Raw genomic sequence first — 27618 nt, forward strand, 5'->3', positions numbered from 1 at the left:
TGAGGATTGGATAAATCCATGGTATATAAATATAATAAAATATTATTGTCTCTTAAGAAATTAAAAAGGGACAGTTTCAGAACAATATGAGGAGATGTACAAACATCTATAAAGTGAAATGAGTAAATCCAGGAGAGCAATTTGTATTGCAACAACATTTTGAAGACAACTTTGAAATACTTAACAATTCTGATCTATGTAATAACCTATCAAAATTCTAGAGGATAGCTTGTCTCCTGACAAGAAGAGATGGATCCAAGATACAGAATGAATCACATTTATGGACACAACAAATGTGTTGATTTATTTTGCTTGACTATGCTATAAGGATTGGTTTTTCCTTATTTGGGAAGAAGAACCATAGTGTTATCAAAAGAATAAAAGAGAAATAAAAAAGAGTCATTGAACTATTTTAAAGATATAGAGATGGAAGTCTGGAGAGAACAAATATGACATCTTTGAAAATAACATTGAATTACTCATATTAAAGAGTGTTCCAAATCACTATTGATCAGAGAAATGCAAATTAAGACAACTTTGAGATACCACTACACACCTGTCAGATTGGCTAAGATGACAGGAACTAATAACGATGAATGTTGGAGGGGCTGTGGGAAAACTGGGTCACTGATGCATTGTTGGTGGAGTGGTGAAAGAATCCAACCATTCTGGAGAGCAATCTGGAATTATGCCCCAAAAGTTATCAAACTGTGCATACCCTTTGACCCAGCAGTATTACTACTGGGCTTATATCCCAAAGAAATACTAAAAAGCGGAAAGAGACCTGTATGTGCCAAAATATTTGTGGCAGCTCTTTTTGTAGTAGCTAGAAAGTGGAAGATGAATGGATGTCCATCAGTTGGAGAATGGTTGGGTAAATTATGGCATATGAAGGTCATGGAATATTATTGCTCTGTAAGAAATGACCAGCAGGAGGAATACAGAGAGGCTTGGAGAGACTTACATCAACTGATGCTGAGTGAAATGAGCAGAACCAGAAGATCACTATACACTTCAACAACAATACTGTATGAGGATATATTCTAATGGAAGTGGAAATCTTCAACATAAAGAAGATCCAATTCACTTCCAGTTGATCAATGATGGACAGAGGTAGCTACACCCAGAGAAGGAACACTGGGAAGTGAATGTAAATTGTTAGCACTAATGTCTGTCTGCCCAGGTTACATGTACCTTCAGAATCTAATACTTATTGTGTTGTATCTAGGTTATATTGTAACACATGTAAAATGTATGGGATTGCCTGTCATTGGGGGAAGGTAATAGAGGGAGGGGGAGGATAATCTGGAAAAATGAATACAAGGGATAATATTATGAAAAATATATAATAAAAAAAAGAAAATAACATTGAATTTATCATATATTTTTTGAAAAGTTGTACACAATACAGATTTATGATTTGACATGCAATGCTCTCTGTTCTGTTTTGTTTGTGAAAATATTCTTTTACCCAGTATTTGATAAATTCAAGATAAAAACACTAAAGAAAAATTCTTGAAAGTCTCTTTTGGAGTCCTTCTCTGCACAGCCAGATGTGACCGTGGGCTTCTCTCACAGAAAAGTCTGAAAAAGTGTTGACTGCCAGGTGTGATTTTGGAGGCAATGTTACCAAAAACCAGTTACACTAAGGAAAACCGACTGTGGAGGCAAACTGGAACAGAAGGAACACAAGGCCAGTTGCTGGATGATGGAGTGGTATTCCCAGGAATGTGAATCCTCTCTTCTTTCAACATGTTAGTCTTTGAATGATTATATACTTTTATGTATTGTGTATTAAAGAAAGCAGAAAAATACTTGATTGTTTATACTCACCTGTTATTTACTTAGCTGTTATGTACCAATTAAATTCCTTGGAGTTGGATAAAAAAATGGAAGCCTATCCATTTTCTTTTCTCTTTTTTTCCCCTGAGGCAGTTGGGGTTAACACTGCTAGGGAGTGGCAGATTTGAATTCTGGTCCTTCTGACTTCAGGGTTGGTGCTCTATCCATTGCACCACTTGGCTGCCCCCTCCATTTTCTTTAAGGGACCGACCATCTTGTATTTTCCAAGTCCTGATAGGCAATTATCTCTTTTTTCTTTTCTTTTTTTTTTAATTATAGCTTTTATTTACAAGATATATGTATGGGTAATTTTTCAGCATTGACAGTTGCAAAACTTTCTGTTCCAACTTTTCCCCTCCTTCCTCCCACCCCCTCCCCCAGATGGCAGGTAGACCAATACATGTTAAATATGTTAAAGTATAAGTCAAATACAATATATGTATATATGTCCATTCAGTTATTTTGCTGTACAAAAAGAATCGGACTTTGAAATAGTGTACAATGAACCTGTGAAGGAAATAAAAAATGCAGGTGGACAAAAATAGAGGGATTGGGAATTCTATGTAGTGGTTCATAGTCATCTCCCAGAGTTCTTTCTTTTTTTAATTTTTTTTCTTCTTTTTTTTTAAATTAATTTTATAATTATAACATTTTTTGACAGGACATATACATAGTTAATTTTTTACATCATTATCCCTTGTACTCCCTTCTGTTCTGAATTTTCCCCTCCTTCCCTCCACCCCCTCCCCTAGATGGCAGGCATTCCCATACATATTAAATATCTTATAGTATATCCTAGGTACAATATATATGTGCAGAACCAAATTTTGTTGTTGTTGCAAAGGAAGAATTGGATTCGGAAGGTAAAAATAACCTGGGGAGAAAAACAAAAAATGATAACAGTTTACACTCATTTCCCAGTGTTCCTTTTCTGGATGTAGCTGATTCTGTCCATCATTAATCAATTGGAATTGGATTAGCTCTTCTCTATGTTGAAGATATCCACTTCCATCAGAATACATCCTCGTACAGTATTGTTGTTGAAGTGTATAATGATCTCCTGGTTGTGCTCGTTTCACTCAGCATCAGTTGATGTAAGTCTCTCCAAGCCTCTCTTTATTCCTTCTGTTGGTCATTTCTTACAGAACAATAATATTCCATAACATTCATATGCCATAATTTACCTAGCCATTCTCTAATTGATGGGCATCCATTCATTTTCCAGTTTCTAGCCTCTACAAAAAGGGCTACCACAAACATTTTGGCACAAACAAGTCCCTTTCCCTTCTTTAGTATTTCCTTGGGATATAAATAAGCTCAGTAGTAGCACTGCTGGATCCAAAAAAAAAAAAAAAAAAAAAAGGTTTGATAACTTTTGGGGCATAATTCCAGATTGCTCTCCAGATGGTTGTTTTCTTTCACAACTCCACCAGCAATGCATCAGTGTCCCAGTTTTCCCACATCCCCTCCAACATTCATCATTATTTATTTGCTCCTGTCATCTTAGCCAATCTGACAGGTGTGTAATGGTATCTCAGAGTTGTCTTAATTTGCATTTCTCTGATCAATAGTGATTTGGAACACTCACTATGAGGGGAAATAGTTTTAGTTTCATTATCTGAAAATTGTCTGTTCATATCCTTTGATCATTTATCAATTGGAGAATGGTTTGATTTCTTATAAATTAGAGTCAATTCTCTGTACATTTTGGAGATAAAGCCTTTACCTGATAGGCAACTATCAATATGAGGTGATCCTGCATAATCCCTTTAGTACCAACTGAGGCCCAATAACATATGAACAGCTATTTTTCAGAGATAATAGAGCACACAATCATTTCAGTCAGCTATTCATTCTATAATGTAACTGATTTTATGTTTTTATGAATTTTAGAATTCATTTCAGGGAGTCTAATGCACATTTAATTTGACTAACCCTTGGTGCCTGCCAAAGGCTCTCACTCAATTTCATTCTTATGGAGACCTGTTAGGATTACTAAGTGAGAACTCAGGTTGTCTGGACAGTGACAAGGTGAGAATTCAGGTTTTCTGGACAATTACAAGGTGAGAACTCAGGTTGACTTGATAGAGGGGGCAAGCTCATTGCCTGGGGCGGTTCTTCCCAGAAGCCCTTGCATTATCCCACGCCCATTCTCTGGGAGGATAAAAGACACAATATTGGGCCTGGAGAGCAGATCGGCCTGGAGAAGGATAAGAGCTGGAGGAGATTCAGAGCCAGGATTCAAGAGAAAGACTCTGCATTGTATCAGGCTTGACGGGGCTCTCTGCAGGAATCTGATTCTTCTTCCTGTAACGAACCGTTGTCTCCAGGTAGTTGCTGTTAACTCTTGTCCTTAGAAGTGACTTCCCTTCCTGCAGTTCTCACCTAGTAATCCTAACAGAGACCTCCCAAAATATGAGCCCCATAGTGTTTTTAGAGACCAGGGCAAGAGACTGCTAGATGGTTCATGTTAGGTCTTTCAGAGTTATAATCTATTCTGGACTCTGCAAAAGAGGTAGACTTGGGATCTAAATATATAAATAAATGGCAGACATCAGGGAATGGCCTCCAATGGGAATTATGCATACTCTAAAACCTCAGAGTTTTTAGGGCAACCTTTACATTTGAAAATTAAGGCAAACTGAGAGACAATGGTCTAAGACTAGGACCTGAGTTAGCAGATCCCCTGGAATTTCTAGAAAGATTTGTTATAGAGATTATAGCTTTCCTTAACGGTGCAAGGACATTTCAGGAAACCTTATCACTTACAAAGTAGCTTCAGAACTTAAAAATAACATCAGATGTTATGGTATTTTCCCAGGAGCTGAAAGTTGAGTAGTTCAAATTTTCCCATTATTTATAACTTAAAGTAACTCAGGAAAAGATAAATTCCTGGACTCAACTCAAGAACATAGAAGAATGGCTGTAAACTCAATTATAAAATGAATATAGCATAAAATCAATTATAGAATCAATATAAAGAAAATTTTTTCTTTCCAGCATTTATCACAATGTTCAGCATGTAGTAAATGTTAATAAATATTTATTCATTCATTCAGGCAATTGTCTTAATGTTAGACTTTTATTGAACCTGGGGCTTGTTTTGTGACCAGCCTAGGGAGAAAAGAATAGTAGTAAAAATTTGGGGAAGGAGATAATATTTGTAAAAAAGTACTCAATACGGTACTTGGCATAAGAGGGTACAATATTAACGCTAGTTATGATAATGATGGTGGTAGTGGTGGTGATGATGATATAAACTGAGAGAACTAGAGATTGTTGTATTTATTATGGAACATACCTTTTAGCAGTGATACAACCCTTTAACTCCTCTATTTACTGATGAATGTCTCTTTTTTGTTACTGATTTTCTAAGAATTCCTTAGTAAGCCATCTTATTATCTCCTAGTAGAGATAGTTTTGCCTCTTTGCTAATGTTTATTCCCTAAATTTATTTTTCTCTTATTGCTCTAGCTAGCTTTTAAAGTATCATGTGAAAGAATAATGCTAACAGTAGACAGCTTATTGGTAAAGGTTTTAGAACTTGTCTTTTACAAAAAAATGCTAGTTCTTGGTTTTAGGGAAAGGTCTTGTATTCCTTTTTTAAATGCTTCTAACACCAATGCATGCTTTTTAGCATTTTTTTTTTCTACACATAATCACGTGGTCTTGTTATTAATATAATTTATTGCATGGGTGGTGATATACCAATTTGATGGGGCCTTTCCTTGAAGTGTGCACTGAGTTCTCCTGACAACTTCTAGGGTCACAAGTGCATCATCACTAAAGGGATTGGAAATTTGCTATAGCATAACAAACCCTGAGTCATCTTAGTCCCTTCTGTCCTCTTCTCAATCTAGTACAGTAGCTTTGGGGCAGAGTACTTCAGCAATTAAAAAAGAGAAAAAGCTTCTGTTGCTGCTCCCTTCCGTCTGGGGAGGGCAGGAAGCAGGCCCAACAACATGGTAGCTATTATTACATGGCAACTCATGGATGTGTTTCAGTTTATATGAGTCTCAAGAATCTCAAATGTGAGCTTATAGGAGTCTAAGTCTCAAAGTACTAGGTGCCTCTTGTTTTGTGTTTCTTTCCTGAGTGCAGGTGACTGAGTAGGGATTCTGAGATGGATGATTTGGAGGTAACCTTGCAAGTTTGGGAGATCAGGCTTCACGCAGACCAAATCTCAGCTCCTGAAATCTTCTCAGAAGTCCTCTCTTAGGAGAACAACTGCTTTACCCATTTAGGGAAAAAGGAAAAGAACCTCTATGTTATAAAATGTTTATGTTAGCTCTTTTTGTGATGGCAAAGAACAGGACATTGCAGGAATGCCCATCAATTGGGGAATAATTGAAGAAGCTTTAGTATATAATTGCGATGGAATATTATTGTGCTATAAAAATGATGAGTTCATTGATTTTAGAAAAAACATGGAAAGATTTTCATGAAACAATGAAGAATGAAATGAGCAGAACCAAGAGAACATTATATACAATAACGGCAATATTGTTTTAAGAATGACTTTGAACAAATAAGCTACTTTGAATATTATAAATACCAAATTAACTACAAAGGATACATGAAAAAAGATACTATCTGCATCCAAAGAAAGAACAGAAAAATAAAATGATTTTATATATATATATATATATATATATATATATATATATATATATATATATATATATATATATATACCTATTTGGGTCTAATCATAATAATCATCTCTAGGGTGGGGGAGAGGAAGGAAAAGGGGAAAATTTTTTTTCATGATTTTGTTGTATATTTTAAAGGAATAGCAAATTATGTATAGTAGATTTGAAGTTTCATGTTCAATCATCTTTTTATTGTACTATTAGGAAATGCTTATTTTTAAATATAAATTAAAAACAAAATTTTAAAAAGTTTGGGAGCTCCTTTTGGAGCTCCTGAGTCTTCAGTTGGTACTGACTATGTTACTTCAGGAGTTCACAGAAATTTCCTGAATGTTTTTTGGAAAAGATGACCACTGAAAGGAGGATAATGGTAAACTGATCATCTATCTTGTCAAAATACCTGGAAGACCTGGAGAGATCTTTTTGGGCAATGCAGAGCCAAAGTGAAGATGAAATGTGAAATGCTCATTTAGTAGGCTTGCAAATTACTTCATGTTTTGATGTTTTAAGTCTCAAATCTTCTGGAAGGGGATAATAGATACCATATATTATTGTTGTTTTGTCATTATGCACCTGTACATGTATATTGTGTGGAGTAAATAAATAAATAATAAATTTATAATATAATATTATATATATATATATATATATATATATATATATATATATATATATATATATATATATATATAAAAATAACCATTTTTTACTTGACTTAGTTTATATTCTTCCCACCAGCACCACTGGGGAGCCATATCCAGTGCAGTCTAAATTTGAGTGATTTACTATACCTGCTGAGTTCCTTTAGATTTTCTTATTTGTACATGATATCATGTCAGTTTTATCGTGTCCTGACAGTCCCCTAAATGAGATCCATGATCATACAGAAGAACCTGGCTTAAGAAGTCAAAAAGGATGGACAAAGTAGATGAACATTACCTAATGTCCAGATTTTAGCATACAATTGGATTCACCTATCAAAACAAGTTTGTACATCCATCCATATATCTTGGACTGACATTACAAATGGACATTAAGCTTGGCCCAGAATTAGATAAGAGAAAGAGTATAGGGGTAATCTGCTTTTGGAAGAATTCAAAGGTTTTTTTTTTTTTTTAATGATTCCAAAACTCTCCCTGAAACAGTTGTTTTGTTTTTTTTGTTTTTTTTTAAACACCAATATTGTTCTAGTGAGATTATATGGCTGTAAGATATAGATTACTACAATCTTGAAAGAATTAAAATTCCAAAAGGAAGAAGTGCATAGTGGGTTGTAAGCAGATTGGAATACATTACTAATGAGGGATTCTGAGAAAAAACTGCATAAATGTTTTTCTCTTAGAAATATATGGTTTGAAAAAAGATAGGCCTGTTACTGATTGTCTAGAGCACTGAGAAGTTAAGTGACTTGCCTAGAGTCACACAACCAGCATTTATAAGAGAATTAAATTCAGGTCTTTGTCATTCTGAAGTTAGGAAGAGAAATTATCTCAATCTATAATAAGAAGGCTAATTCTCAAAATCTATTTTAAAAAGCTAAATTTCAGATGAACCGTCTCCTTGGGGACATTTTAATCTTAAAATGTTGAAATATATGTTGCATTTGAACTTTTATTGTTAAAAGTTTTATTGCATGTTTTTTTTAATATCACATTTACCCTTAACTCTATCTTCATTAAACCTTCTTTGTGAGAAAAAAAAAAATTAAGCCAATTAACATAGCAATAACATCTTGACAATGTATAGCTTGTTCCACATTCATTCTCTCTACCTTGCTAGTGGGAGAAGAAAATTTCTCTAGCATTTCTCTTGCCTCTTACAATTCATGAGATTGTGACTGCTTTTTTATGTTCATATTTTTGAAGTCACTGTGACTATGGAATGGCAATGTTTTCTTCTACATCATTGTGGTTATTTATATTCTCCTAAATTATGCTTAGTTCATTATCTACCAGTTAATGTTTTCTCATATTTCTCTGAATTCCCAGCATTCATAGTTTCTTATAGAATAATAATAATCCATTACATTCATATACTACAATTTATCTGGTCATTGTTGAATCAATTCTTGCTATCACAAAGAATGCTGATATGAATATTTTGTTAAACATAGTAAGATCTCCATGGCATATAATTGAATATTAATTATATAAAGATTGAGAAGGAAACTATCAGTGAGGTGTGTTCTTGTCTTTAGCAAATGCCACCATCATCAAGAACGATAAAATAACAATACTAATATATACTTCATATAAATTAATAATAAAGAGCAAATATAATATACCCACACTTTGAAGATCTCTGAATTCATTAGTGTGGGTGTCTCTCCACTTACTAACCCTTGCTCAGAGTTGAATTGAGAGAATCCATAGTCACAGAAAAAAATAATTAGAAGGCACCAAGTCATACAGTAAAGGTATGCCCATTGAAACATACCTGACATGTATTGTCATCCAGATCAAATGAGTTAACACATGTAGTATTTTGCAAACTTTAAAGCTCTGCAGAAGTGCTAGCTCTTACTGGTTATCCATCCTGTGCTTGAAGATACTTCCTTTCTTTTTTTTTTTTTTTTTTTTTTTTAGGTTAAATATGTGTAATTCTTCTTTTTTTTTTTTTTTTTTATAATTATAACATTTTTTTGACAGTACATATGCATGGGTAATTTTTTACAACATTATCCCTTGCACTTACTTCTATTCAGATTTTTTCCCTTCCTCCCCCAAACCCCTCCCCCAGATGGCAAGCAGTCTTATATATGTTAAATATATTACAGTATAATTTAGATACAATATATGTGTGTAGAACCGAATTTTTTTTTTGTTGCACAGGAAGAATTGGATTCAGAAGGTAAAAATAACAGTTTACATTCATTTCCCATTGTTCCTTTTCTGGATGTAGCTGGTTCTTTCCATCATTAATCAATTGGAATTGGATTAGCTCTTCTCTATGTTGAAGAAATACACTTCCATCAGCATACATCCACGTACAGTATCATTGTTGAAGTGTACAGCGATCTTCTGGTTCTTCTCGTTTCACTCAGCAGAAGATACTTCCTTTCAAAGTAAAGTATTTCATATTTGCACAGCTTTAATTGCTAGGAAATTTTTCCTGACAAAGTCTAAATTTTTTTCTACTTATTGCTACTAGTTCTGTCTCTTGAGACTAAATAGAATAATCCCTCCAACACAGCAAGAGATAATCATATCTCCCTATTTATTCTTCTCCAGTCTCAAGAACTTTGATCATATGACAATATAAACAAAGACAAGGCAAAATTTTTTGTATTTGAAGAGATGATGGATTTCTTAGAGAATCTCAGAGGGTCAACCAAAAAATAATTGAAACAATAACATTTATACAATAGCAGATCATAACCCGTCTATAACTTAGTGGGGGGTCTTTGGGACTATTTGTGGTTGAAAATTTCATCACTTACAGTCAACTTTGTGATCATAGAATCATACATTTATTGTCCGAAGTGGAAGAGAACTAGAGATCATCTATTCCAAATCCTCTCACTTCAGATACAAACAACTTTAGCTAGGATTTATTGGTCAACAGTAGATTGTCTAATAGGCTAAAACTGGGACCATGCTTTAAATCCAATGCTACAATGTGGTGCCACAGCCTATACTTCATTGGTATGAACTTTTAAAGAAATAACTCACTATAGTCCCAGGATAGATGAGCATTCTAGCTATTAGTCAAAGAGAATTTTAGTACTGGCTGTGTGCTGTGGGCAAAAATGCTGCTGTATGCTATGCTAAATTCGGGGGACAGGGGAGTTAAAGTAGGGAAAGGTGTGTGTGTGCGTGTGTGTGTGTGTGTGTGTGTGTGTGTGTGTGTGAAGTGGAGGATACAAAGACAAAAAATGGGCCTAATTATTAGGATTACATCTACATCGTCCATCTAAAAATTACCAGGCTCTGTCCCTGTGATTGGGACTAAACCCTCCACTTCATAGGAGAGAGAGCTCAGTACAATTCTTGGCATTTATTTTCTCTCCTGGCTGCACAACTTCAGGACTTCTCTGACTTTTCCACTTTCCCCAGGAGGGTCATTAATGGGAAAAGTTCATCATCTTGCAAGATCCCACCATCAGCTTTGGTTCTCCACCTCATCACCACCCTGTTTCTCTTTGATTGGAGGGTGGAGCCATGAATTCCTTTTGTATGTCGTCTTTCCCTTTAGATTGTAAGTTCCTTGAAGGCAGGGGCTGTCTTTTTTATTTTTTGGATTTGTATCCCTGGCCCTAATAAAGTACATATGCTTAATAAACGTCAATAACTAATTTGAGAGGCACCGGTGCAGTGTGGCACTGAATATTTTTTTTTTCTCTGCTCAGCCAAAAACTGATCTTCAATATCGCCCCACAATCTCCCCACAGTGTGTTTATACTCTATAAAATGAGTGGCTTAGATTAGATGATCTGTTTCCTTCTGGTCTAAATCCTGTTTCCCATGACTATTACAACTCACATGTTACTTTATTATTTTTCTCCCTGAGGCAATTGGGGTTAAGTGACTTGCCCAGGGTCACTCAGCCAGGAAGTGTTCCATGTCTGAGGCCAGATTTGGACTTCAGGGCTGGTGCTCTCTCCTCTGAGCTACCTAGCTGCCCCCACATGTTATTTTTTTAAAATGACACATTATTAATACCTTTTATTTTGTATGAATCATTTCTACAAATAAGGTACACTGTGTTCCTGTAGTCCCCTACCTCCCTGACAAGGAGAGGAAAGTTTGTGTCATAATCTGTTTCTAAGACCAAGAATGGTTATTTTTACTACTCCGAGTTTGGCATCTTTTTAATATTCTTTTCATCTACATTGTTGTCATTTTGTATATTGGTCTATTTTGCTTATTTTATTGCTTATTTCATTTATTATTATCTTTCCATTTTTAAAATTCTTTTTTTTTTTTAATCAGTTTTTAAAACTGTATAACATGATTCCTTTATATACAAATCACATTTTTGTGGTACTTTAAGATTTCCTGTCAGCATCTCAATGAGATACACAGAACAAACAAAAGTACTCTCTTTATACCTGAAAAAAATTGAGGTTCCCATTGATGCACTAACATTGCCATGGTCATTTACCTGTAAGTGTTGGAGTTAGTTCTTTACTTGTCTTTCCCACTGACATTTGATATTGAGTAGATTAACAACCCCCGCAAAGAACCCCAACACTTACACCATGTCATAACCCTGAAAGAGCTGATCTGTTCAATCCCTTAACTTCATATCTGAGGTGACAGCCACCAGGATGTGACCCGCCAAGGTCATAGGAAGACAGAATAGCAGGACTTGGACTAGAACTCAGATCTCCTACCTTTTTACTTCAATTCTTTAGGTCCAGAGATGTCTCAAGTGAGAGTCACATCATTTGTTGCAAACCAACACTAGAGCTTCCCTTCTAATTCAACTGTTTATCTGTTTTACTACTTACTCTTCTGAGTCCACTGACTCTTTTCTTACCTCCACTCTCAAGTCAGATTGGCTTCGATAACAATGCAGCCAGGGTTCACTGATGCAGCAGGGACTGTGGGAGATACAATATTTACTTAAGATGTGGTCCCTACCCTAAGGGACCCTACTTTTTTAAAATCTAAGGGGATAACTACATGGAATTCCCATTCCCTCTGTTTTTGTCCACCTGCATTTTTTATTTCCTTCACAGGCTGATTGTACACTATTTCAAAGTCCGATTCTTCTTGTCCAGCAAAACAACTGTTTGGACATGTATACATATATTGTATTTAATTTATACTTTGACATATTTAACATGTATTGGTCAACCTGCCATCTGGGGAGGGGGGAAGGAGGGGAAAAATTAGAACAAAACGTTTGGAATGATCAATGTTGTAAAATTACCCATGCATGTATTTGGTAAATAAAAACTATTAAAAAAAAAAAAGTAAGGGGATGCTACTTACACATTAACCATGTTCAAGTAGATTTGTAAGTCCATTTGGGGCTTCCTTCCAGTGATGCTGATTACAACCCATGCATACCTGCTTGTCCTGTGCAACTCTTTCATGTCCGTGTTCTCCCAAAAGCTTGCTATAGGGGCTCCTCCCAGGAAGCAAATAATTATAAAAACACGCTAAGTATGGAAAGGATAATGTGCCGGGGGAAGTCGGAGGGGAAATGTTAGGGAAGAAAGAGAGGTTTCCTGGCGGAGGCGTCACCCTGCGCCTTCAGTCACGGGGAACACTTCATTTGGGGGAGAGAGGGCCCTCCACGCGTCAGAACCAGTTTAAACGAAGTGTGCGGGGATCAGGGCTAACTCGGCTAGTTGGGCTGGAGCTTAGGACGGGGGAGGGAGATAAAGGGAGAGTCGGGACTGGGCTGGGACTGCGGAGATCCTCGAAGGCCAAGCCGAGGGCTGTGAACGTTGTCTCGGGGGCAGCGGGGCCATTAGAGAGTTGGGGGCACAGGATGGTCCCCTTGTGCGGGGGGGGGGGGGGAGGGCGGATTGGAGGGGAAGGAGACCCCGGAGCGGGGAGGGCCTTGGGAAGGTGTTGCCGGCGGTAATGAGGGCCTGTCGTGGGGGGCGGCAGTCTGAGGAGAGACGTGGGGGACCCTGCGGTCCGAGGCAGGCCGGGGAGGGCACTAGCCCGTCGGGCCAGGGGCATCATTGCCCTGCCATTTCCTCAGTCTTGCCCCTAGATACCAATGTTTCTTCTCTCTAACCCTGCAGTGTCACCTTAGAGATTTGCCCCTACTTCTCTCCACGTCCAGTGGAACCTACTTCCCCACTCTGCAGCCCTCGACTGACTTCACGCTAAATCGTGGCCCCATCCTTTTACGAGGTCTCCCCGCCTCCGTTTTACTCCTGTCGCTCGCGGCTCTAGAACCGGGGTGGGGGGCGCGTAAGGCTGGGAAGAGGAGACTTGGTGCTAGGGAATGAAGAGAGGGTCTTAGATCAGGGGATCAGACTGGGGGTGCTTAGTGGAAGAATAATGGAAAGCTCCGCATTCTCATCCATTTTTTCCATCTGCCTGTGGTCCGCTTCCGGCCTCACTGGACAAACATTTCCCGATTGCACGAGCAGAGATAGAGACAGGGGAGAGACAGAGACATCGAGAGACAGAGAGAACCAGAGAACCCGGGCACCAGCATCACTCTCTCCTTCCGCCCCGCCCCGCCAGCCTGACGGACACCCAGGTGCAGCCAATGAAGTTCCGGTCCTGACCTCGATCGGCCAATGAGAGTCGGAGGAGGGCGGACAATTCCCCGCCCCCCCCACTTCTAGGCTAGGTTGAGCCGTGCAGGTAGGTCCGGGGCCGGGGGAGCCGCCGTTGGCTCTAGTACCCGTGGCGGAGCGGGGGGCCTGGGGGCCCGGAAGATGAGGGGGCAGCCGCTCACGGCAGGGAGGAAGGCTCCGGCGCGTTTGGGAAGACTGAGGGGACTGTGGGGCGGGGGGCCGCTGAGGCGCGGGCCTCGGAAGCGGGCTGGGTTGGGGGTGGAGAGGGGACGCGTGTGTATGTGTGTGCGTGCGTGTGAGTGTATGTTGCACACTCCCCTTCTACCCTTCCTGCAGCTGCCCCCAACCTTCGGCCCCCGCGGCCGCCGGGCCCAGCCTCAGGGATGGCTAAGGGGAGCGGCGGTGGAGCCCTGGGCGCCAGGCCGAGCCCAGGCGAGCGCGGGGCCCGGAGCCCGGAGCCCAGCTGTGGGGGGCCCGGAAAACCGAGGCCAACGGCCGCAGCCCCCTCCCCCCAGCCCCGGGGCCTCTCAGGGTCCTTCTGCAACAATGGGCTTGGGGGGGAGGAACCGACTGTGAGGGCTGGAAGAGGTAGAGGTGAGATTTGGGGCCAGGGGCCACCTGGAAGAGGGGAGGGGAGGGCAGTGGAAGGAATGGGTATGACTTCCATCCCCATCCCCAACCCTGAGGCGTCCTGGTCGGGGTGCTGATGGGGGAGGAGAAGATCTGGATCTCTCTTCTCTTCCTTCCCAATACCATGAAATGTAAGGAAATAAACCCAAGCCATGGGAAGTGATGCCAAGTTTCAGGAGCTGATGTGATGACGAAGGCATGGCTAGAACTACTCTTATCGTCCGAGACGGGGCGAGAGAGTGTGAGTGTGTGTGTGTGAGTGTGAGTGTGCGCGTGCACATGCACATATTTGGTTTTATTTTCCATAGGTAGGAAAAAATTCTGAAGTAATGGATGTTGCTTTGTTTATTTATTTTTGAATGGGTCTTCCACTTCTGTAAGCTCTTACTCCCGTTTTAGTTAAGTTGGAATTGAATCCTGGACTCTTAAGGGAACCTTATGGTCATTTCGTAAACCAGGAAAAATCTGACCCATCGAAGACGTTGGATTGATTACTACTGGATTCTGGAAAATCTCACAAAAGAGTAAACATTATTAGATTAGATTAGAAAAGGTGTAGGTTTGTTTTGGAAGTATGATTGGTCCTGGAACTTCATTTTTAATGGATTAAGGAAAGTATTGTTTAAAATGATGACAAATTTATTGTTATCAAATGTCTTGAGTACTAAGTCCCTTTCTAGTTAAATTGGTGAGTTTTCTCTTATCATTTAGAAATAGTAAGGGCCTATCAGCATTTCAAAAATATTAACAGCTGATTTTCCCAATACTAGGAGTACATGGGGCTTAAGAGTATTTTGATTTTCTTTATACATAAAACTCATTTTCTAAATTATCTGTAAAATGAAGGGCTTTGATTTTAAATAATCTATCAGATAATGAATTCTAATTCATTATTATCCCCCCTCTTTTCTTTGTAATTCTTTATATAGTTTTGACCTAGAAAGAGATTGTAGAAACCATTTAACTAGTCCAGAGATTCTTAACTTTTTTTTTTTTTTTTGGCTTGTCATGGATCCCTTTGGCAGTCTTTCTTAGAATAATTTTTTTTTTAAATTCATAATTGGAGAAAATATTAAATTTCAATTGGAGCTCAGTGAGAACAAAGACATTTTTCTCTCCATCAAATTCATAAACCTTTCTCAAATCTTATCTATGAATGCCTTGGTGGTCTGTAGATCCCAGGTTAAGAATTCCTGAATTGTACTCAGTTAACAAGTGAGAAAACAGGCTTAGATAAGTGAAATTACTTTCTTGACTGGGATCACACAGTTCTACCTGTTTTTAAAAGTCAAAATCTGAAGAATCCAGAATTCTTTTTATTACATATACCCTCATTTGTACAAACATAAGTATAAATGTGTGTATATATACATTCAAAAGGGGCTTACAGAATATTTTTACTATAACATTGTTAAGATGAATGAGGAAATGAAATAATTTTAGAAATTAATTTTAAGAAATAATTAAATTAAATTTTTAAAAAATCATTAGGTTTACAGATTATGTTGATTTGTATTTAATTTTAAAATCTTCTGTTTCAGCTATCCTTAAAACAGTAAAGATTTTTACAACTGCTCATCCTTGTTGGATCCAAAGGATTTGTTAAGATTTCCTTTTTACTTCTTAGTCTTATGCACATTATCCTGGACACTATGAATGCTACTTGGATGCCCGCTAAGGTAAGAGGTCTTTTTTTCTTAGTTGTGCTTTTGGCATTTATGTTCTTTTGAATTAGAGAATGACCTAATTAAGTTTAATGTTGGTATTTGCTACTTATCTATGAAAATTAAGTTGTTCATTTGCTTCCTAGACTAGAACACCCTTTATTGTCAGTTGCTGCTGTGTCTTTTCAGAGTTAAAAGTATTCAGTTCATGAACAATTCTCTGTCATTATCCTGTGTTAAGTTCTTTTTTTTTTTTAATCAAAATACAAAATTGTCAGGTCTTGCTTTTAAAGTCTGGTAAAATGGATTAGAAAATTTAGAAACTAGTTCTACTTTTAAACTTAATAGACAGGTGCTATATCATATGTACAAGTGTGTGTAATACTGTTGAAAATCAGTAGCTGATTCAGATTGCAAAAGATGTCATTTTTTTTCTTTTTGGTAATTTTCTATAGCATATTAAAATTCTGTCCTCAATTTATTCTTTAGGCATAACCTTGTTAGAGAGTTGAGTATGGTTTGGCTGAGGAATGGTCATTGTGGAGGTCCTTCATCCTTTGCCTTTCTTCCTTTGTCCTTCACAAAAGCTTTCATGCCCAAACACTGTGCAGATGGGATTCTGTGCCAAGTCACATGTCATTGGTTTAACTCTATTCCAACAATGGAGATAAAAGTCTGGTGATAAAGCTGTCATCTGTGTGTCTGACCCTCCTTCTAATATAAAAGAACAAATTGATGAATATATACTAGTTCTCAGTAGGCTAGGCTATCTATCTCTTTTCCCCTAATGGTTACCCAAAGGGCTAACTAAACAAGACCTTTATATGCCACTCAGTGTCCTAAGTTACTTAAGTTAGGGAATCAATCAATTAAACCACGTTTTTAAGTGCTTACTACATACTAGGTTTTGGGTTAGGTGTTGGGGTAGAAAGATAAAAATAAAATAAATGATCCTTGCCCTCAAGAAGCCTATATTTAGGAAGCCATCCATTTATAATTCATGTTAGTATTTACAGAATAAACTTAAAAATGCAGATTAGGGAGAGAGGAAACTAGCTGTTGTAGGTTTCTGGAAAAGCTCCATGTAGAAGATAGTAAGTACTTAGCTGAGTCTTGAAGGAAGTAATACATTCTATGTAAAGTGGAAGTGAGGAGTGCTAGGTGTGGGGGGGGGGAAAGGGCTTAGAGATGGAGTGCCATGGTGAGGAATAATAAGACCACCAGTTTATATTGTAGAATGTGTGGAGAAAATAATGTATTGTGAAATTGAAATGGTAAGGTAGGGCCAAATTATGAAGGCTTTAAAAGCTCTACAGAGCAGTTTATATTTGAACCTAGAGACAATAGGAAACATTTGTCATTTTACTGAGTTGGGGAATGATTTGGTTTGATGAAATGTTTGGCAGCTGTGAGGAAAATGGATTAGATCAGGGATCAATCCACTTGAGTCAGAGAGACTAGTTTAGGAGGCCATTATAGAAGTTTGTGCTTGAGGTGGGGGGGAGGAGGGAGGCTTAGTTAAGGTCATGACTTTTAAAAGTCATCTTTAAGTCACCTTTTGTTGAGTGGGAGATGAATATGAGTTTTGTGAAGGTAAAATTGACCAAATTTGGCAATTGATTATGTGAAATGAAAGTGTGTGGAATGGAGGATAATAAATCTGAGGTTATAAATTTGGGAGGCTGAAAGAATAGTGGTTGAGATTGATAAAATTATGGAGATTTTTTAAAAAGAAAGATTTTTTGAGGAAAGATGAATAATAATTTGGGACAAGTTATGGTTAATTTGGCTCTGGATGATCAGAAAAAAGGAAGGAGGTGGGTGGAGAAGTATGTATCTATATTCTACTTATACTAAATAGAATGTTGGAATGTTAAAAGTTTACTCCTGCAACAGGTTTGTGGATTTAGACTATGTTATTTAGGTTAGCTAGGTGGCATCATGGTGCACGGAGGGCCAGCCCCAGGAATCTAGAAGACTCATCTTCCTGAGTTCTAATATGGCTTCAGGCACTTGCTAGCTGTATCACCCTGGCTAAGTCCCTCAACCCTCTTTGCCTTAGTTCCTCATCTATAAAATGATCTGGAGAAGGAAATGGCAAACCACTCCAGTATCTTTTTGCCAAGAAGATACCATACATTTGGATAAAACAGACACAGCTGAACAACAGGTACTATTTATTATATAGTAACTTAATTTTTAAAATTTCTATTTAAATAAGTAAAAATAAGTGAATTACCTGAAAATTTAAATGAAAAGAAATCTTTAGCTGAAGCAGATTTAATTCTTTTGGTGATTTATCAGTTTGTGAAGAGGGAACTAATTCCTTTATTACCATTGTTGCAGTGAAAAACTAGTCATTTCCCTCATTTCTGGTGTTGCTGATTGGTGTGAGTGCAACCTAACAGTACTTTCAGTTTTTCTCTCTTTAGGATTTGGGAGACTACATAGGGAGCTAAGTAGTTGACTTAGATCTCCAGTTAAAGAAAGTAGTTTTGATCAATATTACTAAAGTCTTCTAATCTGGACTTCCAATTCCTGACTACATGTAGACTGGTTTCAGTGAACTATCAGGAGACAACAGTGTCCCATTGTTCTCTTAATAGCTAGTTTGGTTGTAACTGATTTCTTTCATATATTGAAGTTTATTGTGTATATGTAGATAAAGTAATAGGATTGAATTAGTTCTAGAAAGCACCTCAGATGATACTTTACTTCATTTTAGATGGAGAAATAGTTATTAACAGGTTAAATGGCTTCTCATCTAGCTGAAAATATTGGATTCAAGGTTTGAACCTAAATGATCTCTTCAGGATACCACTGGTATAGGACATAACTCAACTTATCATTATGTAGCTGTGACATATCCATGTAGGGCAAAAGTGACAAGTAGATATGTATGTCTAACTATTGTTTTACATTCATTACTCATCATTTTCTTTGTGAGACAATTTCAGTTCTTACAGAGCAATAATATTCCATTACAGTTTATTTAGCCATTCCTCACTTGATGGGACACCCACTTTTTCTAGTTGTTTGCTACTTCAGAAAGTGCTGCGTATATTTTTGTACTTATGATCCTCTGCTTTGATCACTTTGGGACATGTGCCTAGTTCTTGACTTTATGTGTCAAAGAATATATATCTGTATGACTTTGGGCAAGTCACTTAACTTCTTCCTACCTCAGTGACTTCATCTATAGAGTTTAGATAATAATTGTGCTTACTTCTTAAATGAGATGGCATGTGCTTTGCAAATCTGAAAATATTGTGTAAATGCTAGTTGTTTTAATTATTACATTAGTATGATCTGATTGTGAGCAATCATATTTTCTTCCATTGTCTCTCTTGATTTCTTGTGTGTTTATAATTACATATATATATATAATCCTTGAGGGTGTTTTGGTAAGTAGATTCCTGGTTTTATTAATTCTGTGGATATTTTGAATGGAATTAGTTTTTTTGACTCTTGATGTTGGGTTTTATTATTGGTGACATACACAGAAGCCTATGATTTTTGAAGATTTATTTTATATCTGCAGTTTTCCTTGGGTTTCTTGCTGGTGGGTTTGATTTTCTCTCCCTATACCATTTCATCTTTTATCAACTAAAGGTATTTCCTAAAGTATAAGTCTATGTCACCCACCCCCACCTCCTACTCAGTACTGCTGGAGATCCCTATCACCCCCAGGATCAAATACATACAAAATTTGACATTCAAAAGTCCTTTGTAACCAATGCAATTCTCCCTTCTCCCTTATCTTTCCAGTCTTCTTACACTTAATTTTCGACTATATCTTCATCTATCCTGTGACACTAGCCTCCACAAATAGTAAAACTCCATCTTCTCTATTTTTGGACTCTGGTCATTTTTTCTATGTGTCCTCCATGCTTGTAATATTTTTCTCTTCTCATCTTTGTCTCTTGGCTTCCTTCCAATTCTAACTAAAATTTCACTCCTAGAGTAAGTTTTCCTTCTTTGATATTTAAAAATAGAGATTTTTGAAGAGACTTCTTTTTTCTCCCCTCTTAATTAGAATATAAGCACTTTGATAATCATTTAGGGCCTTCTAATTGTTAAAATGTATTTACCTTTCTAGATTTTATCTCCTTTGTGTTTCCTCAAAGATTTTAAAAATATTTCTGCAGCTTAAACACGTATGCTTCACTTTTTGCAGAATAAGTTGAAGTTGCAACTCTTTTCATTTTGTTTTTAAGAATATGAAATTAGAAGATTTTTTTCTTCCGTCATAGAAGTCTTATATCATCTTAAGCTTTAATATTTCTTCATTGTATTGGGAATTTTCTTTTTTCATTTAAAAACACTTTCCTTTTTTATTATGAAAATTTGACAGTCATTAATAAATGATTTACAAAATATTAACATAAAATCCTTATAAAAAAGGATTAAAAAAAAAAAAAGGTAAATAGGGTTCCCATGTCACACAGCTATTAAGTGTTAGTGTCTGAGGTAGATTTTGAACTACCTCTTGATTCCAGGGCTGGTGCTCTATCCATTCTTCCATTGGGCCACCACCCCTTCTTCTGTTTTTTATTATTTTCATTGACAGCCTATTCTTTTTCTTAAATTTATTCTCAAATCTATTTCCCTTTGTGACTCGCCATTACTGCCAATAAAATAAATAGCTCTTTCTTGGAAAAATAAGTATACTGAAGTAAGAAAAAACAACCCAATAATGCCATATTTTGGGCCTGTTTGAAAATGAATCTCATTTTGCACTTCTGGATCATCACTTTTCTTCCAGGAGGTGGGTAGCACAATTCATCATTAGTTACCTAAACTTTGTCTTGAGCAGAACTCAGAAATTTTTCATTATTGGTGGTGGTGTTTCTGATTTATTTGTTTTTGTTCTCTATTTAGCAGCATGAAAAAAAATGAGCCTTTCCATGTAAAGTAAAATAGAAAAAAAACATGAAACTAAATCACTTAAAACTTGCTTTTCAAAAAAAGTATATAATAAATTCCACAAATTACTTTCTTTTAAAAAGTTTTAAGTGTATTATTATTATTATTGTTAGGGGGTAGTGATAGAGATACAACTTTGTGATTTTAATCCATAGGAAACTTACAATAAATAAATTTCCTCAGCCAGTGACATGTACCTAATGAAAATCTTTTTAATTAAACTTTAAAGTTTCCATGTAATGCAGCTTTGGTCTTTTGATCAGGATTTGGAAGGTATTCATTATTTTTCCCCACTATAGCATTATATGTAGTTTTTCATGGCAAGTTATTTTTAGCTGTAAGTTCATACCCTTTGCTTTACAGAATATTGTATTCCAACTTCTCTGCTGTTTTATAGTGTTGACTGCTAAATAGTGTGTGTTCCTGACTTTGATTCCTTAGTACTTGCATTTTTATTTTCTGATTGCTTGCAGAATTTTTTTCTATGATTTGGAAACTCTGAATTTTGGCTAAGATGTTCTTGGGAATTTTCATTTTGAATTTCAGGAGGAGACTGATGTAGTATTTCTATTTCTTCTTTGGCTTCTAATTCTAAGAGATATGGACAGTTTTCTTTTACATTCTTGAAATGGGATGTCTATGTTCTTTTTTGGGTCATGGTGTTCAGAGAGTCCATTGATTCTTATTTTTTTCCTTTTCTATATTTTCTACATCAGTTGTTTTTGCTTTGAACTACCTCACGTTTTCTTCTCTTTTTTTTTCAACCTTTGTTTTAAATATTTCTTATTGTCTCATAGAGTCATTGGCTTCTATTTGACCATTCTTTTTAGGAGTAAAAAAGTTTGTACCTTTTATGCCAACCTATTAATTCCTTTCCCAATTCTTTCTTTCTTAGTTCTAATTTGTTTTCCAGTCTTCCTCCCCGTCCTCCTTCCCCTCTCCCCACATGCTCTCTTTTCATTCATTAAAAACATTTTTAAACTCTTGTTTAATCTCTTCTAGGAATCCTAATTATACCTAAGTTGTGTTTTTCTCTGAGGCTGAGCTTGAAGTTGTTTTGCAGTCACTCTTTCCTTATTTTATGCTTCTTTCTACTTCTTGACTTTAAACTTGATGTTACAGGTAGGCTCTTTAGCATATCTAGAGATAAGGAAGGGCTGGACTGTCTTATTTCTGCTTTGTTGGCTAGTCGAGTGTTGTGTTTTAGGAGCTCAGGGCTAGGGTGGAAACTTATAAATTTCAGTGCTTTCAGAGTGGTCTATAATCCAGGGCAAAGTCTGCAATCTATCCCCCTGGTCTGAATTCTTCCAAATTCCAGAACTGGCTTTGATCCTGAATAATAGTTGACTGCTGCTAATCTCACACCCTATCAGTCAACTTAAAAGCTCTGTTGGTTCAGAGTAGCAGAATTGTAGGCTTCCCTTTGGTTGGAGATTCTTGCCCTGGTTATTCCTCTGTGAGTTGGGATTGGTGCTTCGAAGTGAGAGAGGAGGAACTTAATTCTGCTCCTGGTGTCTGAATTAAACCATATACGCTTCAGCTCCCTCCATTATTATTTTGAAATCCTTATCTCTCTTAATTTTTGTTAATTTTTTTGTACTTTCGAATGTTTTAATAATCCTTATTTCTTTTCTTTTTTCATTTTTGGCAATAGTGTTGCCATCATCCTCCCTTTCATTAAAAAAACTTCCAAATTTTTATATCAAATAAGCATTGGCTAGTCAAAACAAATTCTGATTGTGGTCATGTCTAGAAATATTTCTCATTCTACACCTTAAATTCATCTACTCTTAATCAAGCTTTGACAGAGATTCTTCCTCATTCTTCAGGAGTTGGGATTGGCTGGTACACTGATAGTTTTTAAGTCTTTCAAAATAGTTGTTTCACAGTGTTGTGGAAATTTTGCTTTACTCTTTATTAGGTCATACATGTTAGGTTTTTCTGGAACTGTTCCTTTCTTGATTTCTTATGAGTCAATAATATTTTATTATCATTATTATTAAATATCATAATTTATTCAACCATTCTCACAATAGACAGATACCCTCTTTGTTTATTCATCTTTGCTACAACCAGAGTTATTACTAAAAATATTTTTGTTTCGTATTTGTCTTTTCCACCTTTGATCTCTTTGGGAGAAGATGCCTAGTATTGGTATCCATAGATCAAAAAAAGTACAGTTTATGTATTCTTTGGGAATAGTTCCAAATTGTTTTCTAAAATGGAAAAAAATTACAACTCCATCATTTCCTGCCCTCTTAAAGTTTATTCAACAATTGTCATTCTTCATTTTTGTCATCTTTGCTAGTCTGCAGGTGTAAACTGAAACCTAGTTGTCAATTTGCAATTCTTTATCATTAGTGATTTGGAACATTTTTGCATGTGATGTTTAATATCTTGTTTTCTACTTTTGAAAATATCCTATGAAAATATCATATCCTATGCAATTTATTTGTTGGAGAATGCTCCTTGCTAATAAATATTTATGCTAATTTTATATATATATCTTGAAAACATTTTTCCAAGTTAAATTTTTCTTGTGTTTTATGTGTTCATTGATTTTGTTTGTGCAAAATTCTTTGAGTATTGGACCTGTGGACTTCTCTGTTCTGTGACTGGTCAAGAGCTCTTCCCTTATCCATAATTGTGAAAGATAACTCCTTTAAATTTATTTATTTTGGTTCTGTAATCATTTGGAGCTTATTTTGGTATATAGTGTGAGAACTTGGTCTAAAATTAATTTCTGCTGAACTGTTTCTGAATTTTCCTAGCAGTTACTATTGATTAGTGAGTCTATTCCAGTCGGTGGCTTTTGGATTTTTCAAACATGTTATTTCTGGGTATTGGATACCTAATTTGTTCCATTGATCATCTTTTCTATTTTTTTAGCCAGTAACAGATACTTTTAATACATTGAGATCCATTTTCTTCATTTTATTTATGTCTCTTAGAACCTCAGTTCCTGGATTGAAATTTTGTGTCAGGGCTTGGCTTGGTCCTTGTTTCATTCAGGGATGGTTTATGTATAGTAGGCCCTGCCTTGTCTTGTTCCTGCTGTAGTCTGGATTACACTGTTGCTTTCCTGGAGTTCTGATTGGTAGACTGGGTACCAGATTTTCCTCCCCATTGTTAAGCAGTTCTGGTTGGGAATAGTGAGCTGGATTTAATTCTAGGAACTAGCCTTGCAGTTGACACTCTCTTTTTTTTTTTTTTTTTTTTTTTTGCCTCTGTCACTTTGTAGGGTAACACAGCCTCTGTTGGTTTTAGCCTCCACTAAGAAGTTGTCTTTTTCCCCATCTGTGGCCCTTATAGGTCTTGGACACGATAATTTAATTTAAAACTTTAAAAAACATCTGAGTAAATATTAATAAAGGACAACAGATGAAATAGTTTTAGTAAAACCAGAGAGAAAATCAATTAAGCTCTTTTCAGACCAGGACTGAATGAGAAGACAGCTGGAAGCCTGAGGGTGGTTTGAACCATATGATCTCATGTAAATGAGACCTGAAAGTGTAGAATTTCAATTGCATATATAGGAACTTCTGTAGGGAACAAATACAAGTCTGAGATAACTACAAAAAGATTGAGGGGCTGAGTACCCTAGAGAGCACGAGTGTAGTAGCTTTCTAAGATTAGAAACTCTAGACAAATGATTCTAGGCAAGTGACTTAATTTCTCTGAGCCTTAGATTGTCTAACTGTAAAATGGAGACATTAATAGTGTCTAACTCCATGAATGTTGTGAGAGACAAATGAAATTATGTATGTAAAACATTTTACAAACTTTAAAGTACTATATACTATGGCTAATATAATTGCTATTTTTTAGGATTAGCTATGTGTATATTTCATGTGTCAGGTTTCTCTTATAAACACATATAAGTACCTTTTAAGTGTTCTTTGCCATTTTCCATAGGTATTCATTATCCCTTCCCCATACATAACAATTTTTTTCCCTATTAACATGTAGCCACTTTAGGATGTATAGAAAACTGAGCCTTTGGAAGGTCTTAATAATATTTCCCTTTTCTCCTTTTAAATCACCTGGCCTCTTTACTCTTCATTTCCCTTTTCCCCTTATTATATATGATTCATACCTCTTGGTTTGTAACTGTGATTCTTGCACTTCTCTGATCTCTCCTTATTAAGTCTCTTTTGCTGATTCACTGACATAATGCTCCCCAACTTGGATATTTCCTAAGGCTCAGTTAAAGGTTTTCTTCTCATATTGACATCACCATTTCCCATAAGTTTAATCTCTGTGCTGACCACTCCCAGATCTATATATCCAGCCCTAGTCACTTTCCTGCATGCCAGTACTTCACAGCTAGGCACCTCATACTTTATATTTTTCCACATACTCATCCCTTTTCTGAATGTCTTTATTTCTTCCATGCATACCACTGCCCTTGAAATCACAGGTTGTATCAAGTCATCATTTCCCCTATCCCACATATAATTCAATTGCTAAATCTTATTGTTTCTATCTCCATTATAACTCTTGTATTGGTTCCTTTTTCTGTATTCATATCTACCATCCTAATAAAGGCCTTCATCTGTGTTTGTTTAGATTATTGGAATTTTAATCATCCTTCCTCATGTTTCTCCTTAGGGTAGTACATTTTTTACATGGCGATCAGTGATTTTATTTTATTTTATTTTTTGTTTGTTTTTTGCTGAGGCAATTGGGGTTAAGTGACTTGCCCAGGGTCACACAGATAGGAAGTATTAAGTGTCTGTTTTGAGACCAGATTTGAACTCAAGTCCCCCTGACTTCAGGGCTGGTGCTCTAGCCACTGTGCCACCTAGCTGCCCCACAATCACTGATTTTAATAAAATACAGTTCTGATTCTGTTACTCTCCAACACAGCAAACTTCTGCAATTTCCTATTTCCAGTACAATAAAATATAACCTTTTTTAGCCCATTATCTACCTTTTCACCTTTATTCTCCTTCCATTTTCTGTGGTCCAAATGCCAAAATGTCAAACTGGTCTTCTTTCTGTTCCTTCTACATGGCACTGCTTTGCTCTTGTCCCCCATGCTGTAAAAAGTACCTTGTTCTTAGAATTCCTAGTTTCCTTAAAGTCTTTCTGTAAACCCCTCCTTCTTTCTGTCAGCCCTTTCTGATTCTCTGAGTATTATTATGTATATAAATTAAGGGGGAAAGCAGGTCACAAAACTAATTACTACATTTTAATTTGCATTTCTCTAATTAGTAATTTGGAACATTTTTTCAATTGGCTGTTGCTTATTTCTGTAACATGTTTTTGAAGGATTAACTCAATGCTTGGACTCTGAAGAGCTTAGTAGCTTAATAAATAAATATATGTTTTGATTTGAGCTTTTGGGGTTTAGCAATGTAGATAGCTTTATGGAGCATCCAAAAAACCCAAACCCAATCCTCAAAATTAATGGAAACATCCAACTAAAGAATTTTTTGGTGTAATTAGATGGGACAGACAAAACAGAGAACAAAAAATATTTTCAGTTCTCTTAGTGTGTTAGTGATCTTGAGTTCTCAAAGACAACAAAATGCAAGTTTTGTTAATCCATTGGTATTTATTAAAGACCTTCTAGTGTACAACATGTATGTATAAAAATACATGAAGCTTAAATATAAAGTTAAGAAACACAAAGTAGTTAAATGCAAGATAGGTTAAGAATGATGGCACTAGTAAGTAATTGGCAGGGCTGAAATTGGGTTGGGGGGGATCAGGAAAGGCTTCATGTACAAGATGGTGCCTGAACTGTATCTTGTAGAAAGAGAAAAGGATTTCTGAGGAAGAATAAGGAAAGTGTGTTCCAGGTATGAGGGACTGCCACTGCAAAAGCATGAAGATGTATTAGAATGTAATTTGTGAGCAAGAGAGAAAGCTAGTTTGTAGGGTGTAAGAAGGAGAGGAGAGTAAAATATAAAAAAATCTGGGAAAGCAGGAAAGGGCTAGCTTATGAAGAGTCAGAGGACTTTGTTTGATCTCGGTATCTAAAAACCTAGGGACTAGGTGGTATATGAATTTAAAAGGAAAGCAGACAAGTTTATATTTTATCTTAGAAGGAATCATTTCATCAGACCTATATAAAGGAAAGTTACTTTGGCAGCATTTCATAGGGAGTGGGAATGAATTTGAGGCAATTTAGGCTGTTACAATAATCTAGGTGAGAAGTGAAGAGGGCCTGAACCAAAATGGTAGCTTTGATTGGAGAGGAGTTGGATGCAAGAAATATTGTGAAGATAGAAATGGCAAGTTTTAGCTACTGATTGGTCTGGTGGGGGGAGGTGGAGGAGAGGAAGAGAGAGATAGGAAAGGGAGGGTGAGAGAGAGGAATTTAGAGAGAATACAGAATAATGTTGAGATTATAAACTCCAGACATTGGAAGAATATTGATGCCTTTGGTAGAAATAGAAAAGTTTGGAAAGACAGCTTTGAGTAAAAATATTGAATTTAATTTTAGACATTTTTAATTTATGATGTGTCTGCTACATCCAGTTTGAAATGTTCAATACTATTTGGCATTGCAACCCCTCTGGCTAGGGATGAAATGTAGGGCTAGACTGATAAATTCTGCATAGTTACATCTGTTGGAGTTTATGTGGTTGTCAAAAATAAGAACATCAAGCATAGGGGCAGCTAGGTTGCGCAGTGGATAGAGCACCAGCCTTGAATACAGGAGGACCAATCTTGAATACAG

The 27618-nt window shown here is 36.5% G+C and overlaps 1 protein-coding gene across 4 annotated transcripts in view; it reads left to right on the forward strand.

Annotated features, from left to right (window-relative positions):
• The first annotated feature begins 13687 nt into the window (after positions 1-13687).
• Positions 13688-27618, forward strand: part of KANSL1 (KAT8 regulatory NSL complex subunit 1) — a 185133-nt gene continuing 171202 nt past the window's right edge. The window contains exons 1-2 of one of the 4 annotated variants that reach the window (XM_074260971.1): positions 13688-13774; positions 15879-16016. The gene's annotated coding sequence lies outside the window, so the exon portion shown is untranslated. Of the gene's footprint in view, positions 13775-14001; positions 14302-14341; positions 14579-15802; positions 16017-27618 lie in introns of those variants that run through there. The other 3 variants (XM_074260972.1, XM_074260970.1, XM_074260969.1) reach the window with 3 other exon arrangements.

Source organism: Sminthopsis crassicaudata, chromosome 4, assembly GCF_048593235.1.
Source record: "Sminthopsis crassicaudata isolate SCR6 chromosome 4, ASM4859323v1, whole genome shotgun sequence".
Lineage (NCBI taxonomy): Eukaryota > Metazoa > Chordata > Mammalia > Dasyuromorphia > Dasyuridae > Sminthopsis > Sminthopsis crassicaudata.